We start from the raw sequence: 27,829 nt of genomic DNA on the forward strand, positions 1-27,829 counted from the left end.
GTTGGGAGGAAGGTTGAAGACATAGAAGTCACTGGAAGAGGTTGCTCCAGGCAGAGGAAACACACAATGCAAAATCTCCAAGGAGAACCAAGACTGGAGCAAAGAGGCCAGGATGGCAGGACTGGGGTCAGCGAGGAGAGAAGTAACAAGAGACAAGGTAAGAACATGGGCAGGGACTGGTGTGTGGGAACCTTGTGAGAAATGGCAAAGACAATGGCTTCTATTCTCAGGGAGACTCAGGAAGTCATAGGGGGAGAGGAGTACCACCCTGGAAGTGGAAGTAGGGGGCTACATCAATGATCCAGGCAAGAGATGGTGGGACCTAAGCCAGGGTGACTGTCACAGTGGGAAGCAGCACATTTATGGATATGCTGGGACGTCAACTAGTTTTCCTGGGGGAGGCATTATGAGCACCATATTTAAGAAAAAGAGGAATCAATGATTCCAGAGTTCTGCCTGAGCAGTTCCTCCAGTAACCTTTAAAGTAGGTTACATCATCTCATTTGCTGTGGGTATGTCTTGGTTTTGTCCCCTCATGGTCCTTTTGGGGAATGCCCCTGTCCACTGTACAGCCTGGATGGATCTGGCCATCATCACCTCTCCTTTCTTCTGGAAAGGGTATTTCCTAATTTGTTTTTGTTAGATCTGTGAGGGAAGATGGTCTCTCATCTTCCGAAGTCACAAACTTAAGAGCCACACAGGTTTGGGGTCTCCACAGGCCACTTTTCATCATCTAACCAACCATGGAAGAGCAAGTAAAGTCTAAACATGGGAATTCTGAAAGCAACGTCTGGGTTTCTAGATCTAGTATACTTGAAACAAATGGTAAAAAACAAACAAACAAACAAACAAAAAGAAACAAATGGTCTTTTCTTGATGAAGATAATCTGAATCTGTTTTCCTCTTTTGCAACTGGAAATATCCTGATAACGTGTGAGCTAGATTTGTACCATTCAATATGGTAGCCTCACCACATGAGGTGGCTGCTGAGTACTTGGACTGTGTCAAGTCTGAAGGGAAATTGCTACAGGTGCAAAATACCCAATGGGTTTCAAAGAATTACTATTAAAAATGGAATGTAAGATATATTTTTATATTGACAATAGGCTGAATGGATAACACTTTGGATATAATGAATTAGATGTAATATATTTAATTAACTTCACCTATTTCTTGCTGTTTTTTAAATTTTTTTAAAAGATTTTATTTATTAATTTGACAGAGAAAGAGAGAGAGCCCAGGCACAGGCAGGGGGAACGGCAGGCAGAAGGAGAGGGACAAGCAGGCTTCCCACCAGGCAGGGACCCCGATGCAGGGCTCGATCCCAAGACCCTGGGTTCACGACCTGAGCCGAAGGCAGAAGCTTAATCAACTGAGCTGCCCAGGTACCCCATATTTCTATTTCTTTTAATGTGGCGATTAGAAAAACCAAGATGACATATGCAGCTTGCATCATGTTTCAGTGGGCAGTGCTGTTATAGATGAAAACTGGGGTTTGTGAGATTTTTGAACCCTAGTCATTCCAAGTCAAAACTCATTGTATTGTTGCTGTGGTTGCCCTTCCCCATACCCTACCATTAGGAAAACCACCTCTTGTGACACTGTGCCATCTCTCAAAGGGTGAGCAGCATATTTCAGACCAGTAGGTTGCCTGTATCTCGTTTCACGTTGAGCACAGGTGGCTGTACCGTCTGCCAACTCACAAAATTGCCAAGTGACTCACCTTAAAGGGCCCCCTCAGAACAGCAATCCATCTGGCCAGTAGCCCCGGGCCATTCCCTCTCCAGTCTCCCCTTGCCTTCGGGCTGTGCACCAGCCAGGATTCTGATCTGGCCTGTGAGCTCCCTGCCTCAGAGATATTTGCCGCACTATCTCCAGGGCTGAGCGGAGTTAGAGAGAATCAAACCCACACTTAAGGTACCAGGGAACAGTTCCACTGAAACCCACAACACTATAATTACCATAAACCCTTCAGCACCACCAGCTCTGAGACGTTAAAGAAATTAAATCAATGGGCATGTATCGAATCAAGAGCAATCTTATGGGAAATTCATGTAAATGCACAATCTTACATTGGAAATGAGTTTTAAGATTAATATCCTTCGCAAATGGAAAAGTATAAAGAAGTATATAGGAGAACATGCTGTTGCAACAATAGGTCAACCTTTCTTTTTACGAGCTGCCAGTTATATTGTATGAAGAACTCATGAAGCTTAACGTTCTCGGTATTTTTCTTAAAACTCTGTAATGCAAATTCTTCAGGAGAATAACAAGTGATGCATGCTTGAAATTTATTTTTAAATCAAGAGCAAAACGAAACCCTTTAATTAATCTCAGAGAATTTAGCTCTTTCCCTTTCAGATCTGTCTTTTGCACAGTTAGATGCTTAAAATAATTGCATCCGCTCGTGTGAAACTATAGCACCAATTCAGTGGGTTTATACTTGTGCAACCTTTTAAAAACAGGCCTTAAAACATTCATCTGTTGAACCAATTTGCCAGCTTTCAATAAAGCATCTTTAAGATACTTTCTGTTACATTTATATGACATAAGCTATATTATTTTAATAATCTGTGCTTGAGATATATGGTGATGAGGGAATTATCGCTCACCTGGGGAGATGGTGTAATTAGAAAAGAGGCACAGTCGGGAAATAAAAATGATTAAAAAAAAAAAACTTGCTGAAATTAACCAGCCACTGCTACTGGGATGCTATGATGTTGGCTTAAGTTGTTGGGAAAGCATTGGAGTGAGAAGCAGAGAAGAGGGAAACCAAGCGAACTTGTGGTGCCTGAAATAATTACAATTTCTTACCCGTCATTTCTCAAGGCTCCCAGGGAGCAAGGATGCACACCCAGCCAGGGCAGACAAATGAACACTTTCCCCACAGCCGGGCAAGGGGGCTGCCCGTTTGGAGCTAATGTGCTGGGGCAAGGAGATGAGGGCAGGTATAATTACACTAATGATTTATTGAATGTTTGATTAATTGGAAATTAAGCGAATGCATAGTGGCAGAATTGTCATAGCAAATCGCTCAGCTGTTGGCTTAAAATGTGTTCTATTTCCCTCCAGTAAAGCAATTAAGAGAATCTTAAATCACTGAATGAAAAAAATATTGGTATGGAATTGTCTAACAGAGTGGGGGGAGGAAAATGGCAAAAAGAGTATAAGGACCCTTGCTGGGTGGTGTTGGAGAAGGGGATATTTTTCACCGGAATGTTAGCTGGAAAACCATATCCTCTCAGAAGTTAATCCTCACCCCATCTAAGAAGAGAGAGAAAAGAAAATAGATTATGGCCTTAAGGTAGCTGGGAGGACAGTGGTTTTGCTCTCAGGATCTCTGCTATCACATACGAGGACTTTGGGCAAGATAAAAAGTGTGACCCTTTAGGAGGGACCCATCCCCGAGAGAGCAGGACTCAGTAAGAGAAGCCAGAGCTGGTCTTCTGCCCCACTGGCCTGTTGAGCCAAGTGACTGTGGGAGCGACCAAATGAGAAATTCACTGTGGCCTTTCCTACTGCCATGCGAGAGGGAATCAAGAGGAGGGGGGAAAAGGGCTTCATTCTGGAGCAAGGGTTTTGAGACAGGACCTCAGACCATCCTCCACAGGATTATTATTCCCAGATTTGACTTTGCTGCACAGCTGCCTTCTCCCAGCCACTCTTCACCCATTCCCACCCTCTTCTCCCTGGCCCCTCTCTCTCAGAGCAACAAGCTAAGAGCTACAAGTTTACTGTTTTCAGTGTGGTCCCTTGAGCTTGGGGAAGGAAAAGGCTGATGCAAATTGAATACATAAATAAGAATTTAATAAACTTTCTCTTCTGGTCTCCTGCTTCACCAATAAAGTTGCAGAATCCAGAATTAAAAATGTACTTCAGAGCAGAAACAAAGAGCAGGGAGAGTTTCACGTGCCTTCTGGGTGGGTTTGTAAATGCGCATGACCTTCTGGAGACAGCAGTTCATCAGACTAAGTCCAAAATCTTAAAATATATATGCCTTTTGACATCTGACTCACTATGGATTCATTTTAGGAAAATACTGGACACACTCAAAAAGGTATATTTTAAGGATGTTCACTGCAGTGATGTTTACAATAGCAAAACAAAATTTTTTAAAAAGGAAAAGTTATCTAAATGCACAATAGCATTTTAACAAGTATAGTTTAAGGAAAATCACGGCAAGGGCCCTTATCTTGTGATTAGGGAAGAAACTGTTTTTCTCCTAAATAAAGCTTATTAACATTTAAAATGAAACTTCCATACAGGAATGTTGCATGGTACCGGGGTTGGGTGGAGGGTAGGACGGAGAGAAAGAAAATGCATATTGTCTCAGCTTAATTCTCAGAGCACAGATCAGCAGATCCCAAACTTCAGAGAAGGACAGTTTGGGAAAACCTGGCATAGAACTAATTCAAAACCTGTTGCTAAGATCGAACAACATATTAACAAATTAGCATGCACACATGATCTCAATTTTGCAAACAGATATCACATCTGAATAAACAAGTATATGTGGGTAGGGTGTGTGTGTGTGTGTGTGTGTGCGCACGCGCGTGTGTATGTGTGTGTATGCATGTAACTGGAAAGGCAGCATGCCAAAATGTTAATAGTAGTTGTATCTCAGTAGAAGGATGGTTAGATGCAGTTGTTTTCTCATTGTTCTATGTGTCTTTCTTTATTTTTTAGTAACAATAACATACTTTTGTAATAGTTCATATTTTTTGTTTTCTGCCACTATACAGGTCTAGCATTTAATTGTAACAAAAAGAGTGCCCTGGGACATATGCAGGAGATAGCTGCCTATGCAGATACACAAAATCGAACAATTTCATGTTATCCGAAAAACATATCAACTCTGGCCATATGTCTTGTAAGGCTGGAATTCTGCCACCAAGTCTATCAAAAAAAAAAAAAAATCTGCAGAGTAGCCGTTATATATTCAGCCAATTAAAGAAATCTCAAAAGTATAACAGCATTGCCCTTCAGAACGGCCAGGGTTGGCAGGACCAGAAAATGAGTACAACTCTATTAGACCAGTGGCACATCCCAGCTTCTAGAAACAAGTAAATCTGTTTTGTCCCCATGCACAGAAAGATACAATTAACATGGCTGCAAAGTAAGTGATCCTGCCTCATTACCAGCCATCAGGCTGTCCTACCGGGGCCTTCATCCAAAGCTGGAAGGGGAGGTTACTAATTATCATGCCAAATTAAGCCTTGATTATTCCTCAAGAGACACCTGTTAATTGGGCTGCTACATTACATAACAGTTCTGTGCATTAATAATTGAGTTGCAATGACTTGATTTTCTCCACAGAAATGTGATTTATTTTTCACTCTCCTCATTTCGGTTTGCCCCTGTCTTCAAAACTACCTTAGGGCAGCTCGGTGGTTGTGAACCTGAGGAGAAGAATTCAGATCTCACCTACTCACAGGAGCAGCAAAGACAGCCAGTGTCAACCTCATCACAAGAGAGTCTACAGAAAGTCAGCCGTTAGTGCCAAGCACCTGGTTTTTAATAAGAGTGAAATGTGGTCAGAAACTATCCGTGTAACTCATGATAAGCCTCTTTATTTCTCATTCAGGAGATATAATTCACCAAGTGCCTTTGTGGCTGTTGTTCTGAGCACGTCCTTGCCTTCTTCCACTGTAAGATGTTCCGTATCAGGCTCATCTCATAGATTTCATGCCCAGTCCTACCAGCAGCTATTTTTCCAAGAAGCCCGCATTCCCATTTTTGGAGAATGGTATTAGAAACCAAGATGTGGGTGGAGATGTGCTCACTGATGCTGGGGTATTGCTGCTTCTAGTTCCTCTTGGCTGACAGAGCAAGAAGATAGAGGTGCATACTAATCTACAAACATAAATATTTCTATATTTAACCACCTGCATCTATATGAAGCCAAATATGAGTTTATAATGAGTCCAAGTCTCATTCATGACATGGATCATTCTAGCCTTCCTCCTTGGCTTATCTGGAACCTCCCACATACGTAGTGAGGAACCTTTGCCCAGTATGTTCTGAGTAACCTTGCTGGAGTTGCATTCCCATTGGATGAGTGCCAACACTTTTGTTCATTTAAAACGACTTTGGAACCAGTAGCAATGACTGGGCCTGGTTCACTACACTCATTTCATGGGAACATTTGCCACGAAGGCCCTGCCAAGAAACTCTGAGACCACAGAGTCCTACTGCTTCCTCATTACCAACGTTCAAGCTGGTTGGTGCATCTGGTTGGGGCATTTAAAAAAAAAAAGAAGCCACACATCACTCCAAAGCTCCAGATCAAAGTTAAGAAAATAGCCATGAGGTAGTGCCATGCCAAATAAAGAATTTGGCACAACTCTAATTAGTGAGAGCTGGTATTTCTTTGTAAAAAGTAAAACCCAGAAGCAGCTAAAGGAACAAAAAACTGAAGGCAAAACAAACCCAAAAATGCAGCCAAGAAAAGATGACAGAAAGCACAAAAAGGTTGAGAAAGGAACACAACAAAATTAAATGAAGCTACAGTTCTTGGGAAGGTTCTGAGACCAGATGGCAAAAGGAGTGCTGTATCCCTTCACATATTTCTGCAATACTAAATGTTCCAAAATAATATATGGATTTGGGATAAATACAGAGGCAGTAGGCAGCACCTCCCTGTGTCTCTGTCTCTGTGTCTGTCTTTCCCTCCCCCCAACCCCAGAACTTGGCTCTAGTAAGGTGGAGGGGAAAGCGGCCATATTACAAATTATCTGCCACGTCTGCCTCCACCAGCTCCCACACCCAAGAGGGCCGTAGAAGAGCGAGGCAGCTGCAATGGCCTCCAGGTTTGCCGCTCAGCCTGCTGTGAAGAGGGAAGACCTGAGCCCAGCGAGAGCATGTGGGCAGAGATGGAGAGCAGCAGGCTCCGAATAATCCACTGCCTCAGCTATGTTTGTCTAGGCTTGGCTGGAGGGTCGTCTTCTGACTCTGAGATGCTGCCTCTGCAAGTGGGTCTGAATTTCTCTCTAGTCCGAGATGCGGCATTGTTCTGCTATGGGGAGCGCGGGCAGCCCATGTTCAATTCTGCCACTCAGTAGCTGTGTGAACCTTGGTGGGGTGGGGGGAGGCTTAACTGCTCTGTGACTCCACCACCTCGCACTGGACACAGGATGATAATAATAATACTACCTGCCCCGTCAGGTAAGCAAAGGGCTAAGAGAATTAAGAATTTAGAAGAGTAAGCGTAGCTCCTGACATTACGGATTCCTTCACCTTGAAGGAGCTCAACAGGGAGGAAGAAGTAGGTGCGGGGCAGTGAGATGAACAGATAGGGAGGGTTCAAATTGAAAGTGGGCCACACTTCTTTGAACAGTTGCCCCTGCTGGAGGGGAAGCCAGAACGTCTTTTATAGGAGAGAGCTATTAGCCTGCTATGGCCTCAAGCATGACAGAGCATTATTTAGGGTATCTGTCATACTTGTCAAAGGAGGGAGGTGACAGAGATAGCTGTCAAGAGCTTGGACTCAGAGGTGGACAGATGCAGATTTGGTTGCTGACTTTGCATCTGTCTCAGATGCATTTTCTTACCTAGAAAATGGGATTAAGAATAGAACCTGCTTTGGGGCGCCTGGGTGGCTCCATCAGTAAAGTGTCTGCCTTCAGTTCAGGTCATAATCCCAGGGTCCTGAGATCAAGTCCCACACCGGGCTCCCTGCTCAGGGGAGAGCCCGCTTCTCCCTCTGCCTCTGTCTGCTGCTCCCCCAGCTTGTGCTCTCTCTATGGCAAATGAATAAAGTAAAAATCTTAAAAACAAACAAACAACAACAACAACAACAACAACAACAACAACAAAAAACAGAATAGTATCTGCTTTGATCTCAAAGAGGTATCTACACCTCCACTGTCATGGTGCCATTATTTGCAATAGCCAAGATATGGAAACAGCCTAAGTGTCCACCAACAGAATGGATGAATGGACAGAAAGAAGGACACACACACACACACACACACACACACACACACACACACATATATAAACTATATAAAATTGTATACTAGAGCTAGAGATGGGATATAATGCAATATTTTTCAGCCATGAGAAAAGGGAATTCTGCTATGTGCAACAGCTTAGATGAATCTTGAGGGCATCAGGCTAAGTAAAATAAGTCAGACGGAGAAAGATAAGTATTATAGCACATCACTTATATGGGGAACCTAAAAAAGCTGAACTCAGAGAAACAAAGTAGAGTGGTGGTTACCAGAGTCTAATGGAAGGGGAAAATGGAGAGATATTGGTCAAAGGGGACAAACTTCCAGTTATTACCTTAGCAGTTCTGGGGATCTAACATAGAGGATAGTGATTACAGCTCACAGCACTGTATTAGTCACTTGAAGGCTGCTAAGAGAGTAAACCGTAAGTGTCCTCAGCACACAAAGGAAATCGTAGTATGTGGCAGGATGGAGGTGTTAGCTAAGGCTATAGTGGTAATCATGTTACAATATCTGAATGCATGAAAACAACGAGTTGTACAACTTAAACTTACACTTTGTTACATATCAATTTATGTCAATAACACTGGGATTTTCTTTTTTTTTAATGATAGTCCCTGCTTGTACACCAATGCTCAGAGTAGCATTATTAACAACAGCCAAAAGGTGAAGTAACCCAAGTGTCCACCAACAGATAAATGGATAAACACAATGTGGTCTATATGAACAATGGAGTATCGCTGAGCTTTAAAACAGAAGGAAATTCGGAGAGAGGCAAGAAGGCGTAGGAGTAGCAGACTGAAATGACATCAGATCGCAGTTCAGCTAGATAGGTGTCAAACCATTCTGGACACCTAAAAACTCAACAGGAGATAGAAGAGAAGAAGAGCAGAAATTCTAGGAACAGAAAACCAGCCACGTTCTGAAAGGTAGGACATGAGGAGAAGTGAGCCCAAAGCAACGGGAATGTAGACCACAGGGGGAGGGGCTGGCTCCCAGCAAGTGGCGGAGGAGTGGGGCAGCACAAAATCAGTACTTTTAGAAGTCTGCTCCACTGAGGGATGTTGCTCTAGAGGCCAAGTGGAGGTGAAGCCCTCACAGGGACAATGTGGTCTCAGGTCCCGCGGGGTCACAGAAAGATTGGGGGTGTGAGAGTGGGCAGAGCTGCCAGGTATCAGATCAGGGAAGCTGACTACAGAGACAGAGCCAAGGAGTGAGCTTTCAGATCATGGTTACCTTAAACTGTGATCTAAGGCACGGTCAGGGCACTGCTCCCAGAGCAGGGAACCCACAAATGGCAGATCTGGGGAGACTCACCTTACTCCTCTGGGAAGAGCAACACAGCAGGAATCTGAGGAATTTGGAGACTCCAAATGGGGCCATGCACCAGAGACAGAAATGCTCAGGCACAGGCCAGGTGAGCTCAGAGCACGGCTGGAGACCAGGGAAAAGGGACTGAATGACTGCTAATCTCTGAGGGCGCACTGAGGAGTGGGGCCCTGAGCACTCGGCTCCTCTGGGCCAGAGATTGGGAGGCCGCCATTTTCATTCTCGTCCTCCAAAGCGCTACGGAAAACATTCAAGGAACAAAGCCTACTGAAAACAAACCTGAGCAGATTACTTAGCCTGGCCCCTGGTGGTGCAATTCCAACTCAGGCGAAGACATTTGAGAACCACAGCAACAAGCCCCTCCCCCAGAAGATAAGCAAGAGCATCCAGCCAAGACCAAGCTCACCGATCAAGGAGAACAGCAGAATTGCAGAATTAGGGGGAAGCGATGCAAAGAATTCATGGCTTTTCCCCATGGTACTTTAGTCTTGCAAAGTTAATTTTTTAAATTTTTTTTTCTTCTTCTATTTTTTTTAACTTTTCCTCTTTCTTCTTTTAACATTTTTTAAACTAGTTTATCTTAACAATACCTTTCTTTAAAAAAATTCTTTTTAAACCTTCATTGTTATATTTTATCCCTTCATTGTGTTTAACCTTATTTTTTGCATACATACAGGGCTTATTTTTGTCTTTTTTTTTCTTTCGCTAAAAAATTTTGGGACACAATGTCTCCTAATAGATCAAAATATACCCTAATCTAGCACATGGCTTTGTTATAGTCTCCAACCTGAGCACATTCCCTCCTCTTTTTTTTTTTTCATTTCCCAACTACCTTAACTTATCAATTCCTTTTTTAGAATTTTTTAAACATTTTCATCTTTACAGACATAGTCCATCCCTTCATTATGTTTACCCTTATTTCTGTATGTGTATATATATATATACACACACACAGAACTTATATAATATATGTGTGTGTGTGTGTGTGTGTGTGTGTGTGTGTGTGTATATTTTTTTCTTTCTTTAAAATTTTGGGAGGTAGTTTCTTCTAAGAGACCAAAATATGCCCAAAATCAAGTGAGTGGCTCTATTCACCAGTCATATATATATATACACACTTAATTTTTATTTATTTCTTCCCCCTTTCTTCTTCCCCTGGTTTTGGATCTCATCTGATTTGTTAGGGTACACTTTTCTGGGGTCTTTGCCACCCTTTTAGATTTTATTCTCTCATTCATATATTTTTATCTGGATAAAATGACAAGGCAGAAAAACTCATCACAAAAAAAAAGAACAAAGGACAGTACCGATGGCTGGGGACCTAATCACTATGGACATTGGTAATACGACAGAACTAGAGTTCAGAATGACGATTCTCAAGGTGCTAGCTGGGCTCTAAAAAGGCATGGAAGGTATTAGAGAAACCCCTTCTGGAGAAATACAATCCCTTTCTGGAGAAATAAAAGAACTAAAATCTAACCATGTTGAAATCAAAAAAGCTATTCATGAGGTACAATCAAAAATGGAGGCTCTTACTGCTAGGATAAATAAGGCAGAAGAGAGAATTAGTAATATAGAAGACCAAATGATGGAGAATAAAGAAGCTGAGCAAAAGAGAGACAAACAACTACTAGACCATGAGGGGAGAAGTCAAGAAATAAGTGATACCATTACATGAAACAATAGTTGAATAATCGAAATTCCCAAAGAAGAAGAGAGAGGGGGGCAGAAAGTATATCGGAGCAAATTATAGCAGAGAAGTTCCCTAATATGGCAAAAGGAACAAGCATCAAAATCCAGGAGGCACAGGAAACCCCCCTCAAAATCAATAAAAATGGGTCCACACCCCATCATCTAATAGTAAAACTTACAAGTCTTAGTGACAAAGAGAAAATCCTGAAAGCAGCTCAAGACAAGAAGTTTGTAACATACAATGGTAGAAATATTAGATTGGCAGCAGACTTATCCAGAGACCTGGCAGGCCAGCAAGAACTGGAATGATATATTCAGAGCACTAAATGAGAAAAAATATGCGGCCCAGAATACTTTATCCAGCTAGGCTATCATTGAGAATAGAAGGAGAGATAAAAAGCTTCCAGGACAAATGAAAATTAAAAGAATTTGTAAACACCAAACCAGCCCTACATGAAATATTGATAGGGGTTTATCCTCTAAGCAAAGAAAGAGCCTAAAACTAACAGACCAGAAAGGAACAGAGACAATATATAGTAACAGTCACCTTACAGGCAACACAATGGTACTAAATTCATATCCTTCAGTAGTTACCCTGAATTTAATAGGCTAAATGCCCCAATCAAAAGATACAGGGTATCAGAATGGATAAAAAACCAAACCAGTAAGAAGATTGAAGCAGTCATCAAAAATCTCCCAAAAACAAGAGCCCAGTGCCAGACGGCTTCCCAGGGGAATTCTACCAAACATTTAAAGAAGAATTAATATCTATTCTCCTGAAACTGTTCCAAAAAACAGAAATGGAAGGAAAACTTCCAATCTCATTTTATGAGGCCAGCACTACCTTGATCACAAAACCAGACAAAATCCCCACCAAAAAGGAGAATTACAGACCAATATTCCTGATGAACACAAATGAAAAATTCTCACCAAAATACTAGCCAACAGGATCCAACAGTACATTAAAAGGATTATCCACCACGATCAAGTGGGATTTATTCCAGGGTGGCAAGGTTGGTTCAACATCTACAAATCAATGTGCTACAACACATTAATAAAAGAAAGAATAAGAACCATATGATACTCTCAGTAGATGCCAACAAAGCATTTGGCAAAGTACAGCATCCTTTCTTGATCAAAACTCTTCACAGTGTAGGCATAGAGATACATACCTCAATATCATCAAAGCCATCTATGAAAAACCTACAGCAAATATCATTCTCAATGGAGAAAAACTGATAGCTTTTCCCCTAAGGTCAGGAACGTGGCAGGGATGTCCAATATCACTACTGCTATTCAACATTGTACTAGAAGTCCTGGCCTCAGCAATCAGACAACAAAAAGAAATAAGAGGCATCCTAATCGGCAAAGAAGAAGTCAAACTCTCACTCTTTGCAGGTGATATGATACTTTATTTGGAAAACCCAAGAGACTCCATCCCAAAACTGCTAGAACTCATATAGGAATTCAGTAAAGTGTCAGGATATAAAATCAATGCACAGAAATCAGTTGCATTTCTATACACCAACAGCAAGAGAGAAGAAAGAGGAATTAAGGAGTCAATCCCATTCACAATTGCACCTAAAACCACAAGATACCTAGGAATAAACCTAACCAAAGAGGCAAAGAATCTGTACTCAGAAAACTATAAAGTACTCATGAAAGAAAAGGAGGAAGACACAAAGAAATGGAAAAACGTTCCATGCTCATGGATTGGAAGTACAAATATTGTGAAAACATCTATGCTACCTAAAGCAATCTATACTTTAAATGCAATCCCTATCAAAATACCACCAATGTTTTTCAAAGAAATGGAACAAATAATCCTAAAATGTATAGGGAATCAAAAAGACCCCAAATAGCCAGGGGAATATTGAAAAAGAAGACCAACGTTGGCAGCATCACAATTCCAGACTTCAAGCTCTGTTACAAAGCTGTCATCATCAAGACAGTATGGTACTGGCACAAAAACATACATAGATCCATGGAACAGAATAGAGAGCCCAGCAATGGACCCTCAACTCTATGGTCAACTAATTGTCCACCAAGCGGGAAAGAATGCCCAATGGAAAAAAGACAGTCTCTTCAGCAAATGGTGTTGGGAAAATTGGACAGCCACATGTAGAAAAATGAAACCAGACCATTTCCTTACATCACACACTAAAATAGACTCAAAATGGATGAAAGACCTCAATGTGAGACAGGAATCCATCAAAATCCTTGAGGAGGACACAGGCAGCAACCTCTTCAACCTCAGCTGCAGCAACTTCTTCCTGGAATCAGTGCCAAAGGCAAGGGAAGCAAGGGCAAAAATGAACCATTGGGACTTCATCAAGATCAAAAGCTTTTGCACAGCAAAGGAAACAAAACCAAAAGACAACTGACAAAATGGGAGAAGATGTTCGCAAATGACATATCAGATAAAGGGCTAGTATCCAAAATCTACAAAGAACTTACCAAACTCAGCACCCAAAGAACAAATAATCCAATCAAGAAATGGGCAGAGGACATGAACAGACATTTCTGCAAAGAAGACATCCAGATGGCCAACAGACACATGAAAAAGTGCTCGACATTACTTGGCATCAGGGAAATACAAATCAAAACCATGATGAGATACCACCTCACACCAGTCAGAATGGCTAAAACGAACAAGTCGGAAATGACAGGTGCTGGTGAGGATTCGGAGAAAGGGGAACCCTCCTACACTGTTGGTAGGAATGCAAGCTGTGTAGCCACTCTGGAAAACAGCATGGAAGTTCCTCAAAAAGTTGAATATAGAGCTACCCTATGACCCAGCAATTGCACTACTGGGCATTTACCCTAAATATACAAATGTAGTAATTCAAAGAGGCACATTCACCTGAATGTTTATAGGAGCAATGTCCACAATAGCCAAACTACGGAGAGAACCTAGATTCCCATCAACAGATGAATGGATAAAGAAGATGTGAGATATATATGTGTGTGTGTGTGTACACACACACACAATGGAATACTATGCAGCCATGAAAAGAAATGAAATCTTGCCATTTGCGATGACGTGGATGGAACTAGAGGCCATTATGCTGAGTAAAATAAGTCAATCAGAGAAAGACAATTATCATATGATCTCCGTGACATGAGGAATTTGGAGGCAGTGTGAGGGGCTTGGGGGGGGTAAGGAAGGAAAAAAATGGAACAAGATAGGATTGGGCGGGAGACAAACCATAAGAGACTCTTAATCTCACAAAACAAACTAAGAGTTGCTGGGGGCAGGGGGGTGTGGAGAGCGTGGTTAGGTTATGGACATTGGGGAGGGTATGTGATATGGTGAGTGCTGTGAAGTGTGTAAGCCTGATGATTCACGGACCTATACCCCTGGGGCAAATAATACATTATACGTTAATAAAAATAATTAATTCTAAAAAAAGAAAAACACTGCTAAAAAAGCAAAAGTAAACAAACAAACAAAAAGAAAACAGAAGGAAATTCTGACATGTTACAATGTAGATGAACCTTGAAGACATTAGGCTAAGTGCAATAGCCAGTTACACACACGCACACACACACACACACACACACACACAGAGATAATGCCTCATTCCTCTGATATGAGGTATCATATATGATGAGTATACTCATTATATGAGTAGTCAAATGCATAGAGACAGGAAGTAGAATGGTTGTTGCCAGGGGCTGTGGGAGAATAGAGAAAGGGGAGTTAATTCTTAATCTACGGAGTCTTCCTTTGGGGAGGAGAAAAAGTTCTGGGATGGATATGGTGATAGCTGCACAGCAATGTGATATTTAATGCCACTGAACTGGGCATTTACAATGGTTAAAATGATAAATTTTATGTTATGTATGTGTTATCACAATAAGTAATAGTTGTAAAAAAAACAAAAGGCTTGGGGGAAAATACTGTCTGCTCTATAGTCTTAAATGAAAGGATTATTGAGCAATTATTCCTCCAACCACTGGGCTGAGTACTTCAAATGTACAATCTCATTGAACCCCCACAGTAACTCCTCGGGGATAGGGATGGTGGTCTTCCCACTTTATGGAGTAGTAAGATGATGGTGGATACAGAAACACACCACCCAGGGACCTCTTCACGGCAAGACCAGCTGGCCCAGCTGTGGAAGGTGAGGTCAGCAGGCAACCACAGCTGCTAGCTCCTTCAGAGTCTGCCTCAGCTGCAGAGCACTTGGCCTTCGGTAAAGGTCACACCACTCTTGGGGAAGCCTGCATCCACCGCCTGGGAGAGGTAGGGTACAAAGACCCAGATGTTTCAGCACATTGAACTGTGGGGAAACTCTGATAGGATTATTCACTCTGACCTGCTGCACTAGCTTTGCCAGGTTCACACCACCGTCTTACTACCCCTCTGCCCAAACCTGTTCCCTCCTCCTTTCTTTCCCAGATGTGGATCCCCAATAAGCACCTTGCACCCCAAATGTCTTCTGAGCATCTGCTTGAGAAGACCCTGATAAGAGTTACATAGTTCAAGGGTATAGCTAGTAAAGGGAGGAAAGATGATATTTGGAGCATTAACAGATATACCTTGGTAAAGTCCTCACTACAGGGATAGGTGATCATAAATTCTCAGTGTCGTCAACTATTACTTTCACCACTTATTAAGACACTGTACAGAAAATATGGTAACTGCAGTAATAACGGCAACGTGAGTTTCAAGATCTTCTTTTAGCCAGTGATGATCTTATCTACCAGGTGATTAGTTTCAAAACACTACCTATGTTTTTCTTTCTTTTTTTTTTTTTCTTTTTCAAGTCCTTGGTGGCTGTACTCAATTTTCATTCCAATGAGACTTGGGTCCATGTATTGGGAGAGACATCCAAGACAGGAGATGTGAGATATGGGCTCTTCCAACATTCCCAGACCAAAGAGAAAAACTGAGTATGCCCCCACCTCTGGCATTGATTACCAAACAAATCGCCTTGGGCCAACAGCTCCACAGTTTGTAGATCCCTGCTTGGTTTGTGCAGGCCTTCTGGGGTGGGGCCGGGAACAGTGATCTGATGAGAGAGAGGTTTCAAGTTTTTCTTGCCAAGAGAAGGGAAGGCTGCCCTGCAAACATTTGTGACAGCTAGCTCACTCCACATACATGGGCAAATTATGTTTTGACTCAATAACGCAGAACAATTTGTACCTGTCCACAAATTTAACATTGCTTTTGAGCCTGAATTGAAGGACTTGTAGCAGAATAGCTATACTTAGTGCCCAGACCATTCATTTGGCAGTTACATACAACTAACTATCATGAGTTTTCCTCTGCTGTGCCTGTAAGTGTTCACATCGTTATGCTCATTTTCACAACTTGATCATAAACCCCTTCAGAAAAAGGGCTTGTCCAATGGTTCATTTTTGATCCCAGAGCATCAACTCAATGCCATGTCCATAATTAGAGTGGGGCACGGGCTGATTGACAGATAGCTATCCATGCCAATGAAAACATTCTTCCTGTTGTCTAGTTGAAAGGGCCCATTTGTCTGTTATGACCTATCATTCACTTGGTGTTTGTTCCCTGACTGCCTGACCAGTATAGGCCCCTAACACATTATGTAATGTGCTGATACCAACCCAGTTAATATTGCCAAATGGCTTGGATTTTAAAGCCAGGCTTTCGCCACAAAGAAAAGCAACAGAGTCTTGACTCTGAAAAGTCTGTTTTTGCCTAGAAAAATATTGATATGCCTTGACCACTATTGGTGGTCTTCCACTTTGAAAGAAGGGAGGGGGGGATAGCTCTGGAGGGAAACCTGAGTAGAAGGAACTTGGAAAGACTGCAAGGCCAAAGTCCACCAGAATAGCAGTCCATATTTTGTCTGGCATGCTGATAAAAATGTTTTTATAAAGTGACATGACAGGAGCACCTGAATGTGCTTTTGAAATGGGCTGGAAATGCTGCTTACTAATGGTGCTGATGGATGCCTGCTGATTACGATTGTCACTCATCTGCCCATTCTAATCCACAGATGACAAGGGAAGTGTACAGTTTTGAGAACTTAATACATGCCAAGAACCCCACCACACTCTCCACCTTTAATTTCATTTAAATTTAACAACAAAATTCCATACTCTAGAATCTACATACATTACAGACATATGCATTATGCCTCATTTATGGGAAAGGGGAAAAAATGTCAGAAAGGGTCCAAAAGCCCCCTAAGGTCATATAAACCCAAAAGTGGCAGAGCTGGAATTCAATATCAGGGATGGGATCTGAATTTTTCACCACTGAGCAAGGTTGGGAAAGTGAAACCACTGGGAAGGACAATGGGGCAGAACAAACACATGGGATTTGAGAATGCTTGGAGGACGGCAGGTGGAAGATGTTGAAAATAGCACACAATAATGTGAGTCAAACCAAGAAGGGGTGGGACCACCACGTCTGCACTGGTGAACAACAGATGGAGAAGTGGCATGCTAGACCCTACGGGCCCCTAGCAAATATTAATTGATGATGATGACTTCAGAAAAGCAAACAAAAATTTGAAGAGACAAAAGAAAGAGTCAAGTGCACATGGGGAAAGACAGGGGCCAGCCAGGGGAGAGATACTGACGGAATTGATTTGGGTTATGGCTGCCACAAAAGAACTTCAGAGGAATACTCTTGCTTACGCGTCTCAAGTTTCTGTAGCTGAAGCATCCATTCTGTTCTCTAAAAAAGTTGCACTTGAGAACAAATGCAGGTTTTCTCACATTTCTCATAAATCTTAGTAAAATGAACTCTCTATGATGCAGAAATAGATTACCCACAAACCTTTGTGTAGGTCCTAATGTTGTGTTCATTTACCTAATGATACCTACATGAGCCAATTGTCAAATGAGCATGAGGGAAAATAAAATTTTAAGGGAGTTGGAAGAAATATAAGTGGATTTCTGGCTTCCAACTCCTAATTCATGAGTAACAAAATGCATATTTTATGATCTCCAAAGAGCTGATATAACACCAGATTCACAGATTGTGTGCTGTGGGACAAGAGACAATTCTAGTTAGTTCAATTACGGAGGAAGGTGATCAATCAGGACGTAGTTATTGAGGGCCGATTGATTCTTTGACTGTGGGTTCCTTAATAGAAATAGAATAGATGTATATAAATAATAGACTTCTGGTCTTTGGGGTACATACAACACTTGATTAGAATTTCCATTCTTGTGTCTGGGGTAGGTCTAGAAGCCCTGGTGATAGCTGAAGGTGAGTATGTAGGGACAGCTTCCAATTTACGGTTGGGTCTTCCATTAGACATTTGTTGTTTCAGCTTACCCAGTAATCATCTCCCTTCCTGCTGTTGACAACACTCTATTTGGGGAAGGATCATCCCACATTCCACTTTTTTTTTTTTTTTTTTTTTAAAGATGTGGTTGCCTCTATTCCTTTTGCTCCAGAGGTGAGCACATGCCGTTGGCTTGGTAGTTCAGTGTATCCCATCCAACCACCATAGAAACTGGGTCAGCAACAATCATTTGACCCAAGTTGGTTCGGAGTGAATGATTCAAGTGGTAAAATGGATTTACCGTAAATTGATAGATTCTGGACAGCTTGAGTTTTGGATTCTTCTAGTCCTAAAGTCAATACAATCCTTGGACTTCCCGTATGAACCAATATATTCCCTTTCATGTGTGAGCCATTTTGAGTCAGGTTCCTGTCACTTGCACCCAAAGGATTCCTGATTAGTAGAATGCTTAATATAAATTTCTTTAGCAGGTTCCATGAGCAAAGTCAAGAGTCATGAATAAAGTGGGTGGAAAAGGATTTAGGATCTGGCAAAATTACAAACCTGGTATACTGTTAGAGCTACTCTGAGAGTGACCACACTATTATCACTACCAAAGTGGTACCTCGACTCCTCTAGGCAACTCCTCACTGTCTTCGCAGAATTCATTTATATACACATACAGATGTATAATTTTTTTCATTATCTCAAAGAAATTCTGAAAGGAGAGAAATGAAGAATCTTGCATTGGCCAAGCAATTGTTTGAAATGCCTAAGCTTTTCTTTATGGAAGCTTTTAAATGCAGTCACTTTTGATTTAGTACAGAATTATAATCAACTAGCGGCTACAGGCATTTTAAGCTGCTGGAGTTTATTTTGGGAGTTTTGCAAGACAGCAATCTCCATTTCTTAAACATGTGCTTTAGTAAGACAAAATACTATTTCTCAGTAGAGCACACCCTTAAAGAAAATCAATGTAAATGTTATCCTACTTCTCACCTCCTTTTCCATTTAAAACTAAACACTCCAAGACACAGCCACAGCAAACTCTATTTCTAAAGGTTTTGTAAGTTAAGCAATCCTAGGAAGTTACATGGAAAAGGCCCCTTTGAGATAAGAAAGTGTTCACATCTGAACAAGACTGTACTGATAGCAATACACTGCAGTATTTGATGAAGAGAAGTAATTATCATTTATGAATGAGGAAGCTCAATGTTTTCCTAAATTACTCAAATTAAACCTCAAATAAATATTTGAAGTTCTCCATCTAATTCAGCTACAATGAAACACTGAATCTCATTACCTTTGGATTTACATCAACTCTAATTTCAAAGATTATATTTATTTCAGGAAGGACTAAAAAGCATTTTACAGAAAATGGGTGGAAGTTTCAATATAAAACAACACCCGTTGCATATTACAAAAACAAGGTGACATTCGTGACTTTTTTCCAAAGGAAATCTCTAAAAACAAGTCCTGAATATTTCGCTTAGCTCAGAGATTTTTAAAAAATACAGTAATAATGTAAATATCAGTTGCTCCTTTAAGTAATCACTACATGTCCATAAGAGCAGTACATATTGATACTGTATACCTCACTTCTAGCTGACCTATTATATATACTAGACGATGTTATTCACTATACAAAATAATCCCCAGCTCTATAAAAATACTCAGAATAAGATTTCATTTAATAATGAGTTCCCTAGTGCATTCTTCCTATAACTTAATTCAATTTTCACAGTTTTCTAGATACAACAATTGCCTCAAGCAAGGTAAACTTCTTTGTCAGTTTATGTGCACATACAATAAAAAATGAGATGAGAATGTGTAAGTCTGGGCATCTCTTGAAAAGCGTATGCGATATGATTCTCAAAAGAATCCTCAATTGGCCACCATTTTCACCATATCCAGTCTCCTCCCATAGTTTCATGGTTGTATGGAGAAGCTGACCCTGAAGCGCTCTTAGATTTCAAGCAGGGAAAACAAGTCAAAAATAAAGAAACCAACAAACCAGGACATTACGACAAAGACATCAAAGCCATGTTATTTATCTTTGCCACAAGATGTAGAGAGAAGATTCATCACTACTGAAGTGCACTTCCCAATGTAATCCACAGGCATTAATTTATTTAACAAATATTTGCTGAGGGCCAGCTATAAACTGGACACTATAACAGTCTATTATCATGATATTCTCACTGAAGGGTGGGGGGGAGGGAGATTTCAAGGAAGAATACATTTAGAGAACACATTATTCAATATCCCATTCTTGGAGATGCATAACAGGTGCACTGTTCTCCTTAAGGGCTCTGAGAAATCTTGCAGTAAAGAAACTTACTTAATCCAACAGTTTCCAAATAGGTTTAATTATGCCCCTTTGCTTTTTTAAAAAAATAATATTCAGTATCTGCTGGGACAAGGGTTTTCTGAGATATCAGTCATCTAAAAATTATATTATTCTCTGCGTACTCATCAAAAGCCTGCCTGATTTAATATCAAATCTGTTCATACAGCTTTCGGAATGCCTTGATACTGCTTTTTGTTCCCTCCACCAGATACTCTACCTGTGGTAACACCCGTGCTTTGATCCATCAATCATCCCTCCAATCCCCACAACGTCTGGCTCCAACTCTTCAATCTTGCTCTCAAGGAATGCCTTCCTTCTCATCCTGCCTTACAGGACCCAGTGTTCCAGGGATGGGAATATAAACCAGGTCTGTCCAATCACTGTGTTCAATTACAATGACTGATACGGGGGGAAAGCCCAAGCAAAGGAGAGGCAATTCTAGAGCTCTCGTTTTATAATGGTTACCCATGTACTTGATGGGAGGACTGGATCCTGTGGCCATCATGCTGCTACATGGGAAAACAACAGTCATTATAAAGCTAACACACTCAGGTAACAGAGGCAAAGAATGGCAAGTGAGTCTGTGTTGCTGCATCTCGGTTAGTAAAGTAGCCCTTGGTGAACAAAATATCTAGAAATAACTTTAAGGGGATGTAACTAAAATATTTTGGAAATTCCTTGGGCCAGGTATTCTTCAATAACATTTCCCATTCATGTCAAAAATAAATTTTTCATGTGATGAGAGAGGCCAGTTCCCTCTTCTTCTCTCTATAATGGAATTTGGACGAGAACTGTGGATATAATCTACATAATTAATCTGTGCCAACTCCAAATGGTGGATAATCTCTTAAATTTTTTGTCAAGATAAATAGGATAGAAAATTGATTCACATCCCAGCCTCTGCTCTAATTTAACAGACATTGGAGACTTGTACAATGGCTCGAATATTGACAATATGATATAATAGCAGCCAAAAAGGGATTATTTAATAGGGGCAAAAAACTCAACAGATGGTAGATGTGCTGTGATCCTCTGTAAGAGATGAAATTCTTCTCTGAGTCTGGAAATCAAATTATGGAAGTTTGTTTAAAATATTTCAACATCTTAGTAGTAACATAAACATGCTTGTATTACAACAGAAAGTTGAACTTGGCATAAAGTCATCTCAGGAGATTGACTCAATTTTCTCACCTGTGAAGTGGGAGAAATAACCATGCCCTCTTCATACGGGTGAACGGTAAATGAAATAACGCTCACAAAGGGTCTAGCATAGTGTTCAGCCTCACTGTCGACAGGACGTCATTGTTTGATGCTGATGGTGGCGGTGGTTATTGGGATGACGCTGATGACAATGAGGACTGCATAATGACGTCGACAACGTTAGTGTTGGAGGTGATTCTGAACGGATCAGAAAACAGAGACAGTGCTCTGACTTGGAGGATGGGTGGCATTTCGATCAGATGTCCGGACAAATGCATTCCAAAGAGGAGAAAGGGATAGGAGAAAAGGTGCTCAGGGGTAAAGTACATGACCAGGCATAGACAGGAGGCAATTTTCCCCTTTTGCTAGAATGTAGGTGAATGAATGACTTAAATGGAAGGTCATTTGTTTCTTTCCTTTATGAAGTCATGGAGTCATTGAAAGTAGCTAAGTATGCCAATGTGTTAGGAAGAATAATTTACCTGTGATGAGTAGGTTGGGCTGACAGGGGAGGAACTATAGGCAGAGGTATCAGTTAGCAAATGACTTCAAGAATGTAGGTTAGAGGGTGCCTGGGTGGCTCAGTGGGTTAAAACCTCTGCCTTCGGCTCAGGTCACGATGTCAGGGTCCTGGGATCGAGTCCCACATCGGGCTCTCTGCTCAGCAGGGAGCCTGCTTCCTCCTCTCTCTCTGCCTGCCTCTCTGCCTCCTTGTGATCTCTGTCTGTCAAATAAATAAATAAAATCTTTAAAAAAAAAAAGAATGTAGGTTAGAAAGAAGGAAGACTAAAATATTAGTGAGGTTAGGGAAAACCGCAATGGTTCTGCAATGTTCAACCACGGAGTTCAGACACCTGCTGAGCCAAAGGTACGTCACTGGTCACTGGAACAGTTTCCTGTCGTTGCTATAACATGTCTCCCCCAACATAGTGGCTCAAAATATTTACAAATTTATCATCTTATAATTCTGCATATTATAAACCTGGCATTTATCTCATTAGACTGAAATCAAGGCATCTGCAAGCAGGGCTGCATTCTTTCTTGGAGCTTCTTAGGGACAATCATTTCCTTGCCTTTTCCAACACTGAGAAGCTGCCAGTAGTCCTGGGCCCATGGTTCCTTCCTCCATCATCAAAGACAGGAAAGTTGCATCCCTTGGCCAATCGCTCCCTTGTCACACCTCCAATCCTGAGCATAGCAGGGGAAGATTCTCAGCCTTTAAGGGCCCTTGTGATTACATGGGATCCACCCGGGCAATCCAGAATAATGTCCCCAGTCCAAGGTCCTTAATTTAACCACATCTGCAATGTCCCTTTGCTGCATAAAGCGAAACATTCACAGGTTCCAGGGATAAGGATATGGACTTTTTCGGGGAGGGAGAGGGACAGCATTATTCTGCCTGCCACTATCTTTTCACATTTGTGTACTCAGGTCATCTTGGACTGCAGAAACATACGTTCTTACTTCCTAGGGGTGATATAAAGATGATGTGAAATGTTATGTCTGATGTACATATTGTGATACCTGCAACATAGCATTTGCTTAGAAACGAAGGTGGCAGTCCACACACACACACACACACACACACACACACACAGCATGGGTATGGATGCTATGGGAACCGAGGAAGCAGAATTAATAGGTCTTGAAAGTGACAGGTTTGGATTTGAGGACAATGGAAGGTAGAAAGGGAGAGTAAGGAAAGCAGAGTGACAGCAGAATAAGCAATTTAGAAATTAAGAAATCAAGAAATCAGCCACATTTATTATGGCTTGAAGTTCCCCTGTCCCCCTCCCCGCCAACCCCAGCACATACACACAGTTGTTCTGAAAACCACAGGACTAATTTTACAGGGACAGGAAATCATCTCCTGATGTGAGTGACATCTAGCTCCCACACAGCTAATAGCAGACTCTTTTTGATACAAAAGACATAATTGGGAGATTTCTTTCCAGAACTCTATAATTCCCTTTTACTTTCCCCAACATACATCAAGGCGGAGTGACATCTTCATGTTAATAATCAGAACGAACATGATGTAACACGGATAACAAAATGAATGGGTGCTGGTCCTTGTTTCCACTCTACAAACATGAAAACATTTGCTTCACGATGATCCTCAACCAACCTCATCACAGGTTGACAGATTTAGCTGGAGGTGAAAATGAAAATTCAGCTCTGCCAATTCCACTGATTATGTTTCAGGGGCCAAAGGGGGAAGAATTCAGCGATGGGAATTTATAAGGAAGAAAAAGGATGTCCTCCAGACACTACACTTCGTGGCTCGCGGCACTTCTACAGTCAGGAAAAACAAACTTGAAATACCTTGGTGTTAGAAATACCGTTTCTGGTTCAACCCATTTCTTACTTGACTATAATTGACTAAAAACAGAGGTTTATGATTCCCAACCAATCAACCAATGAATCTCTGCCTGGTCTTGCTTAACAATGAGGCATAAAAATCATCTTAGCATCATCTCGGTATGATTACAGTGTTGGAATGATAATTTTTGAGGTTTGATCTGCCTTTCACTGATACACCACTTTTAAAACAAATAGGTCGATTTTCTTGTTTTTCATGTTAAACTGTCTTACCAGGCAATACCATTCTGCATTTTAAATCTCTCTAGTTTCTGGATGTTTTTGTTTAAAAAAATAATTTTTCATGTCTTTATGTCAATGAACAGATCTGTGATTATCTTCGATAGAGAGATATATTGAATGTGTGATATTATCACTCTATGTACACTCAAAAGCATGAATAATATCATTATTTCTCCACATCACAGAATTCCAATAAAACAAAATGAAATACCTTCTTAGAGAGTAATGTTATTTAAAATAAAGGCTGATGAATTAGCCCATGTTTTAAGCCATGGGTAATATAACATTTACTGAAATCCTTATAAGCTAGAGGCTCAAATCTAAGAACACCTTCTAAGCCTTTTTTATTTCAGTCATGGATAATTCCCTACAGGAAAAAAAAAATGATATTAATAAATAAATAAGGCAAGCTTTGTTTTCAAAAGATTACCCAAAGAAGATTAGTGTGTTTATCATCAATACCCAAAACTAATTTTCTATCAGCTTGCCCCTATGCCCTGGGGACCAGTCAACTCTCACACCTCATAGCTGCAGATTCTCGACTGACACACACATGCACACACTCAAAGCACAAGACAAAAGGAAACTGCATTCAGAGACTAATCGCTTTGCACAAGATGAAGCTTATTGCCCTCGCTCAGGAGGTCTGTGCAATGAGTCCCTCCCTCTAGGAAGACCGAGAAATAAAACAGCTGGGCTCTCTGTTTATTTCCATGTTGTGGGAGCTTCAGTGAGGAACCAAACAGAACATGAATGATGGGCATGTCACCGAAGTACTTCCTGAGAGTTTCCATGACAAAGGACCCCAGCAAATGTGTCTACATTCGGGAAGATATCGACAAGAGAAAGCCTTAGATATCATTTATAATGGACGTTGCCATGAACAGTCTGAGGCACTTTATATGAAAGACAGGTCCCTGATAAGCATCTCTTACATAAGAGCAAAAATTACTTTGTGCAAAAAATAAAATGTATTTAAATGCATGAGAGGAAGTTACTATTTCAAAAGTTTATTTTTTTCCGTTTTGTAAAAGGAAGACTTATCCATGAACCACATCCAATAAATCTAGATTTTCATATATAATAAATGTGGAGGATAAGACTTAAGAGAAATGTCTTCCTTATTACAGAGTCCATTTCATCACCTCACGTGAGCCATAAACATGTAGAACAACTGAAAAACAATTCAAGCCAGAGATCCTACAACCAGTTTGCATGAAACCTCCAGCCACAATCAGCCTGACAGGATGACTCTGGGGTCTTTCAGCTTCTTAACAAGGGTCTGTGGGCAGAATGGTTGGTGCATGATGATGCGGGCTTGGCCTCTGGGAGAACTAGGTTAGAACCCCAGGATCTCATCTCCACTGGTGCTTCAGAAATTAGCTGGATAAAATGCTGGCCTCCACAGCTGTTGCTGTGTGGCTTCAGTGAAATAATACGGGTAAAGTGCAGAAGACAGAATCTGAAGAATATTTCTGCGAACAAGCAGCATCTTCTATTTGTAAAGCTTCCACCCGGAAGGCCCATTTTGGTGGCAGAGATAAATGAGAGGTATTTACTGAGTCTGAGTTCATTCCACATTTCCCGAGCACACACTTCCCAGACTCCCTTGCAGCTAGGCTGGGCCTACGTGATTTGTTCTGATCTGTAGTGAGTGGGAATATCACGTGACAACTCTCAAGAGTTGTGTCCCACTGAAGACACATGAAGAGTAAGTGTCAGCTCTCCATACCCTCTCCTCCCCTGCCACTATGACCCGCAGAGTCACAGAAGACACAAGCATAGCTGCTCAAATGAAAGCACCCTGCATCCTGGCATCATCCTTTGGAAGCTCATGGCCTTCACGATCTGCAGTAACTAGGGTGGGATTTGAGTGGCAAGAATGTAACTTGCAAGTAATAAGCCAAGGAGGTTCCAAGGGATGCTTGTTCCTGCAGCACAGACTAGCCTGTCCTGACTAATACAGATTATGCCCTGACTTTAAAACCAAGACTTCAGAAGGGTCAATTCTAATTTGAGTTTCTACAGATGCCCCAAGTCACAGAAATACCTTTCTTCTATAAGTCTGATTTGACTAGGAACTACATACTCGCCATTCCTATATGTTAATGTTTCAGCGATTTGTGAAATGAGTTTGGCAATGTTTTTCCATGAAGTCACATAATCATTGTTTGTGTTTACCTAATGAAGAGTTTAAAATAATATCATCATGAGCAGCATCTGCACACACACTACCATGTAAATCAGATACGTGATATGATTCGATCAAAAGTGTTGTTTGGAAGATCGTTTTTCATTGTCATGGGCACCCAAAGCACAAGAGAGTAGCAGCAGCAGTCTGGGGAGGGTTTGGAAAGAACATGAAATCTGTATTGCCAACAATTCCCATGGGCTTCTGCATGGGAACGGGAGGGGAGGAGGAGAGGGCGTGATGGGGGAACCTGGTGAAATGAATGAGTTGCAGCTGGATACATAACGAGAAGCTTATATTTGCAGCTTAGTTGCCTTAGAATTTAAAAAGAAAATGCCTGGCTTTGTGTCTCAAAGTGGCAAGGAGAGATAGCAGCGCTCTTTGGGGTAAGCTCTATCAGCTCGTGCTGGCTCACCCCTTTCGAAGAATGCATTCACTCCTTTAGTAACTGGAAATGTTCCCAAGATGTATATAATTTCATGGATGGAAGAACACCAATTTCACAGAACTTAAACGGCAAAACCATGTACTGCTTAAATTATGCAAAAACAAGCTGCGCCCCGGGGACAAGGGAGGCCTGGGCATAGCGGTCCTTGGGTGTGCTCTCATCTATGTGCAACTGGATGGCACATAGGGCATCTCAAAGCATCATCACAATGAAAGGGAAGGGACAAACATTCAGGAGAGGCCGATGAGATTCTGCAAAGTTCCCATTTGGAAAGAAGTCTTCAGATTGCAATGAAAGGCCCCTGACCACTACCTAGTGTGGTTGAGTCCTACCTGAGTGACAAGAACTTGGCTACTCAAGAGGCAGGTGTGGGGTGGGTCAAAAGCAGCCTGATTACACTGGAGGGGTTGGTTCTTTCAATCTCCCTTTCTTAAGTGGAGGAAATGAGAGACCCCACTACTCAGGGGTTCCACGAGGTTTAAATGAAACCATGCAGATAAAGTGCACTGTCCAGTGATCAGCACGTCACACATTTTCTAAGAATATTTTCATTAAGATGTAGCATCTTCTATTTTTCAAAAGCCAGAGAGAATCTATTTTTTTCCCCGAGTTGGAATCCTCTTAACTGTACCAAAAAAGAGAGAGAGAGAGAGAGAGAAATAGTAAAAAAAAAACAAAAACAAAACAAAACAAAAAAACTAGGAAATATCCATGTCATAGAAAGAGGACACAAAGCCATTAAACATGGTATTTATAGGAAAATAATATTTATTGAGGCAGAAGATGCATTTGTGATATAATGTAAACAACAACGCATGAACACTGTTTGTTCAAATTATAGGT

The 27,829-nt window shown here is 41.3% G+C and overlaps 1 protein-coding gene across 12 annotated transcripts in view; it reads right to left on the reverse strand.

Moving 5' to 3' along the window:
* The window catches only part of RBFOX1 (RNA binding fox-1 homolog 1), a 2,042,166-nt gene that overhangs the window by 861,572 nt on the left and 1,152,765 nt on the right, over positions 1 to 27,829 (reverse strand). The gene's annotated exons all lie outside the window — the stretch shown is intronic.

Source organism: Lontra canadensis, unplaced genomic scaffold (genome assembly GCF_010015895.1).
Source record: "Lontra canadensis isolate GAN:19392208 unplaced genomic scaffold, GSC_riverotter_1.0 scaffold143, whole genome shotgun sequence".
Classification (NCBI taxonomy): domain Eukaryota; kingdom Metazoa; phylum Chordata; class Mammalia; order Carnivora; family Mustelidae; genus Lontra; species Lontra canadensis.